Genomic DNA, 12,029 nt, shown 5'->3' on the forward strand with positions numbered 1-12,029 from the left:
ATATATGATGTTACAGAGTAACATTGCAGTCCTCTACAGAACCCACTGTGTAATGTTCAAGATGATAACTAAATGTCCTTAGAGAAAATGTGATGACCTGGAGGAAATGTATAGTAATGACCTGCTGAACCTTTTAATAATGACTTACCACAAGTAAAATTATTCTCATTTACACCTATACCTATGTGATCCATCTTCCCAGTTTATATACCTCTCAGCAAAGGACAGACTTAGATAGTGACTAATCTTCCTCTTTATTCTTGGTGTTTTTCAAATTAAAGTCCAAATTCCATATTTGGGCAGCTTTCATTTTGGTATAATGTGTTATTATTCACTTTCTTGAAATTGAATCATTATTGCTGTACTGAGTATGATACGATTCCTGCCCCCCAGGAACTTAAGCCATCTTGTGGAGGAGAGAAGGCCCACCCAGGAAGAGGTTCCATCCAATCAAGATGACGTGTAAGTGCCCAAATAAGTGGTAAACTATATGTTCAATATGTGTTTGAAGAGCCAGGAAAGACTTCAATGAGGAAATGATTACTGAGCTGGGTCTTGAAAGGACAGGTGGGATTTCAGTAGGAAAAGTGAAGGCAGAATATCTGAAGTGACCAGAAATAAAGGAGAATAGAGACTGGAAATAAAGCAGAACATGTAGAACCAAACAGACATTAAGACTTTTGAAAACCATGTTTTGGACTTGCTGTCGTAGACAATAGGGAGGCCAAAGTTTCTTAGGAAGGAAAGACCTTGATAGAAGTAATTTGAAGAAGTTTGGACTGACAGATGGGCAGGATAGATGAAAAAGGAGAGTGACTCTACTCGGGGCAGGAGAGGAACTGCAAACAAAATACAATTTCAGTTGTGACCAGTAAGTTTCTTTTTTGAAGGGGCATCACAAAACTTTTTTGAACACCTATTGTGTAGCAAGCACTGTAGTGGGAGATAAAAGACACAGCCCACCCTCAAGGTGCTCACAGTAGATTTGGAGAAAATTTTAATTGGAGAAAATTATAGTACAGGTTATAAGTATTGTGATCGAGTGAAAACTAGGGGTATTATGGCAAGGATACCTAATCCAGTCTTACTGAGTCAGAGGCAATTTCTCCTTTTGAGATAACTTTCCTGACTCTTAAAATATAAGTAGGAATTAGTTAAGAAATGAGCAATGGCCCTCTAAGCAGAAGTCGCAGCACCCACAAAGCCCTAGAGGCCGGAGAGGGTGGAGCTTTTACTGGGGGGTGGGAAGATGTTAGATGGGAGTAGAGTTTGGGATTCTAAGTGATAGTATGGAGAGAGATGATCCAGGGGAACCCACATGAGCCAGACAGGACTATAACACAGAAGGGCTAGCATAACTATGCTAGGAGTTTGGACCTGGCTGGAAGCCACCGGAAGAATTCAAGCAGGGAAGGTTCCAATTAGATAACTCAGCTCGTAGTATAAGGAATGGATTGAGAGAAAGGGAGTTGAGTATAGAAACATGGAGACCAGTATGGCACTGGTGAGAGATAATGAGAGCCTGAACCAAGGCTGAGTCAGTGATGGTAGGGAAGAGGCAGCAGACTGGGTCAGGGTTAAAGGGGAATCTCAAGGAATGTGCAGCTAACAGAGGGGACTGCCTTCATAGGTTTTAAAACAGAACATTTTTGACATCGTGTGTTCAAATTTTTGGTTCCAGATATATATGCAGATGCCTTTCACCTATTTTCTGTAGAAACGCTTCAAGTACAGAGCCTTCCCTAAGTAAGTCACACACAACTTAAATTTGATCTTTTTGACTGTGTGCCATATTAGGCCAGCTTGTTGTACAAATTACTGTTCTGGGATATTTTGAGGGTTACCCTGTCCCTGCCCCATAAAAATGGGTATCAAAATCAGCCTTAAAAGGAACTACAACAACAAAAAGTTATCCTAAAATCGTGGGTGGTGGAAAGACAGTGAGGAAGTTGTATTGATTGTAGATGTGTGATCTTCCAAGGAGAACCCTTCTCTTGCCTGGTGCTTCCCTCTCCCATCAAGTCCTCAAGCAGCTTAACTTCTCAACACTGGAGCTCTTCCTTTCTTCTTTACTTAATTAGAAAGGAAGGTAGAAAAACCCAGAAACTATTTCCTATTCAAGGAAACAAGCATCCCAAATGAATGTTTGATTTTTTTTGTAATTGCTATAAATGGGACAGATAAGAGAGAAGTTTTCCTTTGCTTAGCAACCTTTTCACAGATGAACCAATACTTTGTATAAGATGTCAGAGAAAATATGACATCTAAGGAAATGTATTTAAGAAAATGAGTTATTTTCTTTAGATGTCATGCAGAACTTCAGAACTACCTGGGATTTTTAAACCAAAATTTTTATTTAGTTTTTAAAGTAAACAAATAAATTTATTAAACTTGCTTCTCCATGACACTGGTGATGCCCTCTGGAAGTCACATCTTCTCACATTTAGAAAAGTAAAAAATAATTCAGTAAAATTCTGAAGTGAAAACCTCTTCCATCTCTATCTCCTAACTCCCACTGCACCTTCTTAACTGAGTTTCAAAACCCCTCCCTCTGTGAGCTGTTTCGATAGGCTTTTAGTCTTCCTTTTTTTGTTGTTTTCTCCCTACTCCAGACAATTTTATACTCTCCTGCCAATCATCTTGTCAATACCCTTATCAGGTTGCCAATGGTTCATGCCCCTCGACCTGAAATTCTAAGTTGTCTACCATGCATCGGCCACTTCCTTTCTAGCATTACCTTCTGCCACTCGACTCTATAGTTTATCGCTACCTGCTGTTTATCTCCTTACTGGATTGTCACCTTTTTGCTTCAGGGAGGGAGTCTTATCAGTGTTTTCTGTCTCTGAAATACCAAACTTGATTGATATGCTGTACCAAAATAGTTTTTAAAATATTTTAGATTCTCACCTAACTTCTCTTAATCAGGCTTCTTAGTCCATCCAAGTTCTCTGCGTGCTTGAAAGTAATTTAACTTAAGGTCATTCAGTAAGTTATTTTGTGAGATTCATGGCACATCTTTAGGGTTAAAACTGACCAAAATGATAAGCACTGAAAGAATGTGTGGGTGTGCTTTATATATATAAATGCAGAGCTTTAAATAAATGAATACCAGTATTACCTATAAACTACATTCAGCAGGCATGGTTTTAGAAAAAGTGAATTAGAGTAAGTGGGTTTGGGAAATAGGTCCTTCAGTTAAATGCTTTAATCTTTTTTTGTTTTTTACTATAGTGTCTTTTTCTCTTTACTTTTTTGGTCATGTTAAAAAAACGGTAAAATCACTGTTCCTCAGGTACCCAGCAGCAAGTCTGTGCACCACTTTGACCACCAGGAGGCTCTCTTATTTCATGTTCTAAGAACTGGAGGCCTCTCCATTCTTTTCAAAGACTAGATGTCTCAAATTTGGTTCATGTTTTCTTATTGATTATGAATAATAAGCAGGACAGGCTCTGTGAACACTATTTACATTAGAAGAATCCAGTGCATTTCGTTGACTAAGAACGTTTGGGCTACTAGGCAGAAAGTCTACAGGTTCCCTTCTCTCCAGAAGAAACAAATACCAGAGCCAGGACTTGACAAACATGACCTTCTTATGACTTCACTGTAGTCCTGCAGTGAAACATAGTGTACAATTCCTGAAACATTGGAAAAGGTGACTAATCCTTAGTTGTTCGAATGTTTTCATGGAACAATGGCATTTGCCAGAATTCAATCAAAGTTTAGCAGAGTTCTATAAAGGCATTTTATGAGCAAAGTTAGGTTTTAGGTTTTTTTAAACCATTTTTACTTTGGCTTTCTTGATATTTAATTTTTCAAGGACACAATTTCTGATTATTTTTCCTCCTTATATTTTCTCTTCTCCGATTATCTACCTTAAAATTTCAGTTGTATCAATATTCAGAATTGTTGAGCATCCTTCAGTATTACTCTGTATGGTATCATAAGAAGGGAAAAGAGGTCCAGTTTGGTTTTTTTTCACTTAAGATGCCTTCAGATGTATAAACTGACAGGAAGTTCCCCAATTATAAGAACTTATTTGGGGGCTTCCCTGGCGGTGCAGTGGTTAAGAATCCACCTGCCCATGCAGGGGTCGCGGGTTTGAGCCCTGGTCCGGGAAGATCCCACATGCCGTGGAGCAACTAAGCCCATGCACCACAACTACTGAGCCTGCGCTCTAGAGCCCACGAGCCACAACTCCTGAGCCCACGAGCCACAACTACTGAAGCCTGTGCGCCTAGAACCCGTGCTCCGCACCAAGAGAAGCCACTGCAATGAGAAGCCTGTGTGCCGCAACAAAGAGTAGCCCCCGCTTGCCGCAACTAGAGAAAGCCAGCGTGCAGCAACGAAGACCCAATACAGCCAAAAATAAATATAAATAAAATAAACAAATTTTTGAAAAACTAACTTATTTCGAAATTTTAGGTGGTAAATGAAGCTACTGGTATCTCCTTTACTAAATATGAAAATGAAATAGGGAAGAATGAGACATTACTACCTCTATCCTGATAAACGGAAATACCCCAAATGATCAGGGGGGTGTTGAGCTAGAATAGATCATACCTGACTCAAATGTGAGTTCAGGTTACCTATTTCAGAAATGTTGGATACATTTTAATATTATCTTGTCTTTTGTCTAAATCTGAGCCACTATTTTCTCATGTTCTCAAAAGAGAAATTATTTTCCCAATCTTCCAAATCTTTTTGGATTTGAGGGCTGTTTCTGTTGTGACACATTTCAATACTTCATGTGTTTTCAAACAGGACATCTTTCAACATGAAAATTTTTAGCAACATTAAGAATGATAGACTCACAATGTAAGTTGGTGCAGCCACTATGGAAAACAGTATAGAGGTTCCTCAAAAAACTAAAAATAGCAATCCCAATCCTGGGCATATATCTGGATGAGACTATAATTCAAAAAGATACATGCAACCCTATGTTCATAGCAGCACTATTCACAATAGCCAAGACATGGAAACAACCTAAATGTCCAGGGACAAATGAATAGACAAAGAAGATGTGGTATATATATACAATGCAGTACTAAGCAGCAGTAAAAAAGAATGAAATAATGCCATTTGCAGCAACATGGATGGACTTAGAGATTATCATACTAAGTGAAGTAAGTCAGAAGTAGAAAGACAAATACCATATGATATCACTTATATGTGGATTCTAAAATTTGATACAAATGAACCTATCTACAAAACAGAGACTCAAACATAGAGAACAGACTTGTGGTTACCAAAGGGGAGAAGGGGTTGTGTAGGGATGGATTGGGAGTTCGGGGATAGCAGATGCAAACTACTGTATATAGAATGGATAAACAACAAGGTCCAACTGTATAGCACAGGGAACTATGTTCCATATCCTGCAATAAACCATAATGGACAAGAATATAAAATAGAATGTACACATATGTATAACTGAATCACTTTTCTATACACCAGAAACTAACACAACATTGTAAATCAACTATACTTCAATTAAAAAATAAATTTAAAAAAGTAAAAAATAAATAAAAGAATGATATCCTCACGTAGACTGTATGGGCAAGAACCAAAAAGGGAAGTAATTGACTTTTGAGCAATCTGGGGGGAGGAGGGGAGGTTCCATCCTTTCAAAGAGATTTGCACAAAAATATTTTATATTGCCCAGCCCAAAGCTGATTTGAAGAATTAAAGTAAGAAACCAGAACTAGGATTGCTTTAAATTCACAGTGTGACTAAAATTCTAGAAATCACCTCTCCTAGGGTATGCAGAAGTTCAATAAATTATGCTCTATCTAGACCTTCCTCTTAATTAGTTTTGATTTTCTGTATCATTTCCATATCTGACATACAAGAGGAGAATACCTTAACCCCTATTCTCTAAGAAAGGAGTAAAAGCAGGATGAGTGAAGAGCTGAACACAGCCAGCCAGCCAGCTGTGTTTGTTTGGCCTGCATAACATTCAAAATGTGTTTTAATTTAAATGCCTTTTAGGTGGGACCTGGACTCTTTCCCAAACCAGTAATTCCTAATTGTCTTCTACCTAAGATTTACCCATTTATGTCCCCTTCCTAATCTTTGTAACCTTGATTCGTGCTCCCTGTTCCAGGAATTTCCATCCCAGGCATAACATGGAAATAAGGACCTAGAGGAAGTGCTTGGCACACTGGGATAAACTTGAGAGGAGAGGCAGCCCCAGCTAAAACTGTGAAGCAAGGCAGCTTGTGTGCTCTCTCCACTGGTGAGCGCTCTTCTTCCATAGGAGGTCCACCGTTAATCTTATTTCTCCATTCTTCCTTCATCTCCCACTGAAATCTGAACAAGGGTCCAATCCTCATTCATGGGATAGAGGACTACTTTAAAAAAATATTTTTTAAAGCTGTGTTATCCTAACCCAATATGTCTTCCTTTAAACCCAAGACAAACTTTCATCTCCGAGCAAAATGGGGTAATCAGAAATCACCCCATACTTGAACCCTGCTTGGTTGTTTTTATAATGGCTTCTCTTTCTTAATGCTTTTCTTTATTTTTTTGACTTGGTAGGAGAGATGGTCAGGAAAAGTAGACAAGAAAGGCCACTCTTGAGAAAGGAAAGGTAAGACAAGTTTCACTTCAGCCTTTTAGAGTGAGAGGACCAGAGGGAAGAGGCGTTTAGAAATCATTTTCTCCAAGTCACCCCCTGCTTCACGGCAAACTGAACCCGAGAAGCACAGAGTGGTGTTACTGACCTCAGAAACTTGCCTCCGTGTCCTTCACCTCCGTAAGTCAAGACCTATTGGTACTGATTCTCACCTAAAGTTCTTCTGGTTTTAACTCTGGGATATTTATTCTTTCAGTTGCTCATGTCAAAGAAAACAATTGGTGATGTGCTTTTAAACAGATTTCAAAGTTAACATAAAATCTCCCCCATAGTTTTTTCTTCTAAAATCCCCTTCCACTTTCCTGTAAGTCTCTCTCTCATGTGTCTTATTTTGAAATGTTCTCCTCATTTATTGATAACCTTTGTCTGATTTGTTTTCACCTAAATTGTGTGGCCCAAATCAGACCTTTAGTACCTTCAACTTTAACATTCAATGGATAACTTAAAATTTCATCTTGGGGAAGGTTATTGATGCTACTAATCCTGCTGAACTGGCTTTTCTAGACCAAAACTTGAGTGAAGTTTAGGCTAGAATTCAAAAGGAGTATGTTTTATTATACAGCATACAGGTGTGCCTCTCTTTAACAAGCAAATCTGCTACCTGAAAACCTGCCTTTGTAGAATAGAAAGTGATTCTTCAATTAAAAGGACTCAAGGACTCACCAATACTTTTTTTTTTAAATAGGCTCTCCTCTGGTACAAATAGTCTTTTCAGTAACACATTTATCGTGTGAATTAACATGCACTTGTATAACTTGAGAGGGTGAGAAGAAAACTATCTGCAAACTGAAGCAATATAAGAGCTGTTAATTTTATAGAAAGTAACAATATGTCTTTGTGTCATGTTATTCTATGCTGCTCTTTCCTACATCTTTCTTAATAAGTCTCTACCCAAAGCAAAACTTCTTTTTTTTTTAATATTTATTTAGGCTGTGCTGGGTCTTAGTTGCAGCACGTGGGATCTCGGTTGTCACACGCAGACTCGGTTGCAGAATGCGGGATCTAGTTCCCCAATCAGCGATCAAACCCGGGCCTCCTGCACTGGGAGCACGGAGTCTTACCCACTAGACCACCAGGAAAGTCCCCCAAAAGCGAAATTTAAAGGGCTTCATTTCTGCTATCCTCTAGCCTAAGTAAATAAGCTCCTCCCCAAATAGTGGGCAAATAGAAAGGAAATTAACTCCTCAATTAAAAAAAGGAAGAAGTAAATATACTTACTAATCTCTCTACCTTTATAAGTTTCAAAATAATTAAATTGATTTCAACTCTTACTCTTTATTTTTTTAAGATTACATTTTAACTAAAACAAAGCAAGAACTTCCCTTTAATTCAAACAGTTCCTTGAAGTTTTCAGATAAGCTCTACCCTTGGCAGCACTGACATCTCAAAGGTGAGAGCCAACACCCAAAGCTCCTTTGTAGCTGGGATTAGAGAACATTATTTCCTAATAATGCGTGCGCGCATGTGTGTGTGTGTGTGTGTGTGTGTGTGTGTGTGTGTGTGTTTCAGAGACACAGAGAGACAGACAAATTAAAACTGAGAAAACGGGATCAGTGACTGGAATTCATGAAGCTCAAAGCCCAGAACCCCTTTGATCCCTAGAGCAATGGAAAATCCATTTCACTTAACGTTGTTACTCAGAAGTTAGAAGTGGCAAAACATAGGGAACTTACTGTCCTAGAAACACAGCAGGGTACAAAAGGTAAAGGAAGTGGTGGTTTGAGTAGGCTGCCAACTCTCTTCTCCTGGGGGAAGTGGAGGGGACCCTCTTCCCACCTTTTCCCAGGGAACTTAACTGCAGGAGATTCAGTGCTCCTCTCTATACTCACCAATTATACACCTTTGTCAGGTGAACTCAGGAGTCTGCATTTCCAAAATGAGTGGCTTACTTCACAGAATTTATGGGTCATTTAAAAATTGTTGCTTTGTGACTATGGTCTAGGTCAAGCCTTGACTTCATTGTCATATTCTGGGTAGGTATGTTTTGACTTGTCTGGTCTTGTATCTTCTGTAAGTAAATAGTTTTTACCAGGTGGAAATAAAATTGTCAGTGTCTTTAGTTAGTAAAGTTAGGCTGGTTATTTTGGAAAGAGATTAAATCTTTTTACATATTAGTGACTTTTCAAATTGACTAATTCACACATTCTACAAATATTTTTTGTTACCTACCATCATCATATCCAATATATATGAAACGTGGAACAGATCATTTTTTAGCTCCCCTCCTCTATACAACTAATTTATTTTAAATAAGAATCATGAAATGAAATGAACAACAACAGTGGCCAGAAAAGAAAACTGAGGGCAAAAATTTTGTTTCATTGAACTTTCTATCTATCTATCTATCTATACACTCATGACATGAATAAATAAGTAATAAATACAGTACAAAAAGGAAAGAAGTAATTGATACTTTTTATTTACATTAATGTATTTGTTGAAAAAGTTGAAAAAAACTTATGCCTATATATTAGTCTATTGATGAATAATGATATTTTAGCTTATTAAATAACAAAAATAACAATTTTAAAGAATTTCAATTTCAAAGGTATTATTCAAATTCAGTAGGTTATTTCATGTATGAACTAAAATATGCACTAACCAGATAAAAGTGTTACATCTTGCAGTGTGCACTGTTTCACAGTTTTAAATTTTAAACCGAAACGAAACTTTAAATGATCTCATAGAGTGAGAGAATAGAAATCATTCTGTATCTTAACATCTACAATCACGTGCTATCATTTATTTTGAATCTACTGTTTAAATTCAACAATATGTAGTACTACAGGGGTCTGAGATGTGAACTGCTCCCAAAATGAGTAGAATAATTCTAAACCATTGTAAACTTACTCTTGAAATGCCTGTGTGTAGCTGAGTCTGCATGTCTAACTGGGATTTCTTCAAATTAACTTTTTAATTTAATTTTATTTATTTTCTTATACAGCAGGTTCTTATTAGTCATCAGTTTTATACACATCAGTGTATACATGTCAATCCCAATCTCCCAATTCATCCCACCACCACCCCCACCCACCACTGCTTTCCCCCCTTGGTGTCCATACATTTGTTCTCTACATCTGTATCTCAATTTCTGCCCTGCAAACCGGTTCATCTGTACCATTTTTCTAGGTTCCACATATATGCGTTAATATACGATATTTGTTATATTTGTTCTTCTCTTTCTGACTTCCTTCACTCTGTATGACAGTCTCTAGATTCATCCACGTCTCTACATATGACCCAATTTTGTTCCTTTTTATGGCTGAGTAATATTCCATTGTATATATGTACCACATCTACTTTATCCATTCGTCTGTCGATGGGCATTTAGGTTGTTCCATGTCCTGGCTATTGTAAATAGCGCTGCAATGAACATTGGGGTGCATGTGTCTTTTTGAATTATGGTGTTCTCTGGGTATATGCCCAGGAGTGGGATTGCTGGGTCATATGGTAGTTCTATTTTTAGTTTTTTAAGGAACCTCCATACTGTTCTCCATAGTGACTATATCAATTTACATTCCCACCAACAGTGCAAGAGGGTTCCCTTTTCTCCACACCCTCTCCAGCATTTGTTGTTTGTAGATTTTCTGTTGATGCCCATTCTAACTGGTGTGAGGTGATACCTTGTAGTTTTAATTAGCATTTCTCTAATAAGTAGTGATGTTGAGCAGCTTTTCATGTGCTTTTTGGCCATCTATATGTCCTCTTTGGAGAAATGCCTATTTAGGTCTTCTGCCCATTTTTTGATTGGGTTGTTTGTTGTTTTAATGTTGAGTTGTTTATATATTTTGGAGATTAATCCTTTGTCCGTTGATTCGTTTGCAAATATTTTCTCCCATTCTGAGGACTGTCTTTTCATCTTGTTTGTAGTTTCCTTTGCTTTGCAAAAGCTTTTAAGTTTCATTAGGTCTCATTTGCTTATTTTTGTTTTTATTTCCATTACTCTAGGAGGTGGATCAAAAAAGATCTTGCTGTGATTTATGTCAAAGAGTGTTCTTCCTATATTTTCCTCTAAGAGTTTTATAGTTTCCAGTCTTACATTTAGGTCTCTAATCCATTTTGAGTTTATTTTTGTGTATGGTGTTGGGGAGTGTTCTAATTTCATTCCTTTACATGTAGCTGTCCAGTTTTCCCAGCACCACTTATCGAAGAGACTCTCTTTTCTCCATTGTGTATCCTGGCCTCCTTTGTCATGTAACATTAGTTGACCATAGGTGCATGGGTTTATCTCTGAGTTTTCTATCCTGTTCCATTGATCTACATTTCTGTTTTTGTGCCAGTACCATACTGTCTTGATTACTGTAGCTTTGTAGTGTAGTCTGAAGTCAGGGAGTGTGATTCCTCCAGCTCCATTTTTTTCCCTCAAGACTGCTTTGGGTATTCGGGGTCTATTGCGTCTCCATACAAATTTTAAGATTTTTTGTTCTAGCTCTGTAAAAAATGCCATTGGTAATTTGATAGGGATTGCATTGAATCTGTAGATTGCTTTGGGTAGTATAGTCATTTTCACAATATTGAGTCTTCCAATCCAAGAACATGGTATATCTCTCCATCTGTTGGTATCATCTTTAATTTCTTTCATCAGTGTCTTATAGTTTTCTGCATACAGGTCTTTTGTCTCTTTAGGAGGTTTATTCCTAGGTATTTTATTCTTTTTGTTGCAGTGGTAAATGGGATTGTTTCCTTAATTTCTCTTTCGTATTTTTCATCATTAGTGTATAGAAATGCAAGAGATTTCTGTGCATTAATTTTGTATCCTGCAACTTTACCAAATTCATTGATTAGCTCTAGTAGTTTTTTGGTGGCATTTCTAGGATTCTCTATGTATAGTATCATGTCATCTGCAGTGACAGTTTTACTTCTTCTTTTCCAATTTGTATTCCTTTTATTTCTTTTTCTTCTCTGATTGCCGTGGCTAGGACTTCCAAAACTATGTTGAATAATAGTGGTGAGAGTGGACATCCTTGTCTCGTTCCTGATCTTAGAGGAAATGCTTTCAGTTTTTCACTGTTGAGAATGATGTTTGCCGTGGGTTTGTCATATATGGCCTTTATTATGTTGAGGTAGTTTCCCTCTATGCCCACTTTCTGGAGAGTTTTTTTCATAAATTGGTGTTGAATTTTGTCAAAGCTTTTTCTGCATCTATTGAGATGATCATATGGTTTTTCTTCTTCAATTTGTTAATATGGTGTATTACATTGATTGATTTGAGTATATTGAAGATTCCTTGCATCCCTGGGATAAATCCCACTTGATCATGGTGTATGATCCTTTTAATGTGTTGTTGGATTCTGTTTGCTAGTATTTTGTTGAGGATTTTTGCATCTATATTCATCAGTGATATTGGTCTGTAATTTTCTTTTTTCTTGTAGTATCTGTCTGGTTTTGGTATCAGGGT

This window comes from Balaenoptera physalus (genome assembly GCF_965194825.1).
Source record: "Balaenoptera physalus genome assembly, chromosome: 6".
Taxonomy (NCBI): Eukaryota; Metazoa; Chordata; class Mammalia; order Artiodactyla; family Balaenopteridae; genus Balaenoptera; species Balaenoptera physalus.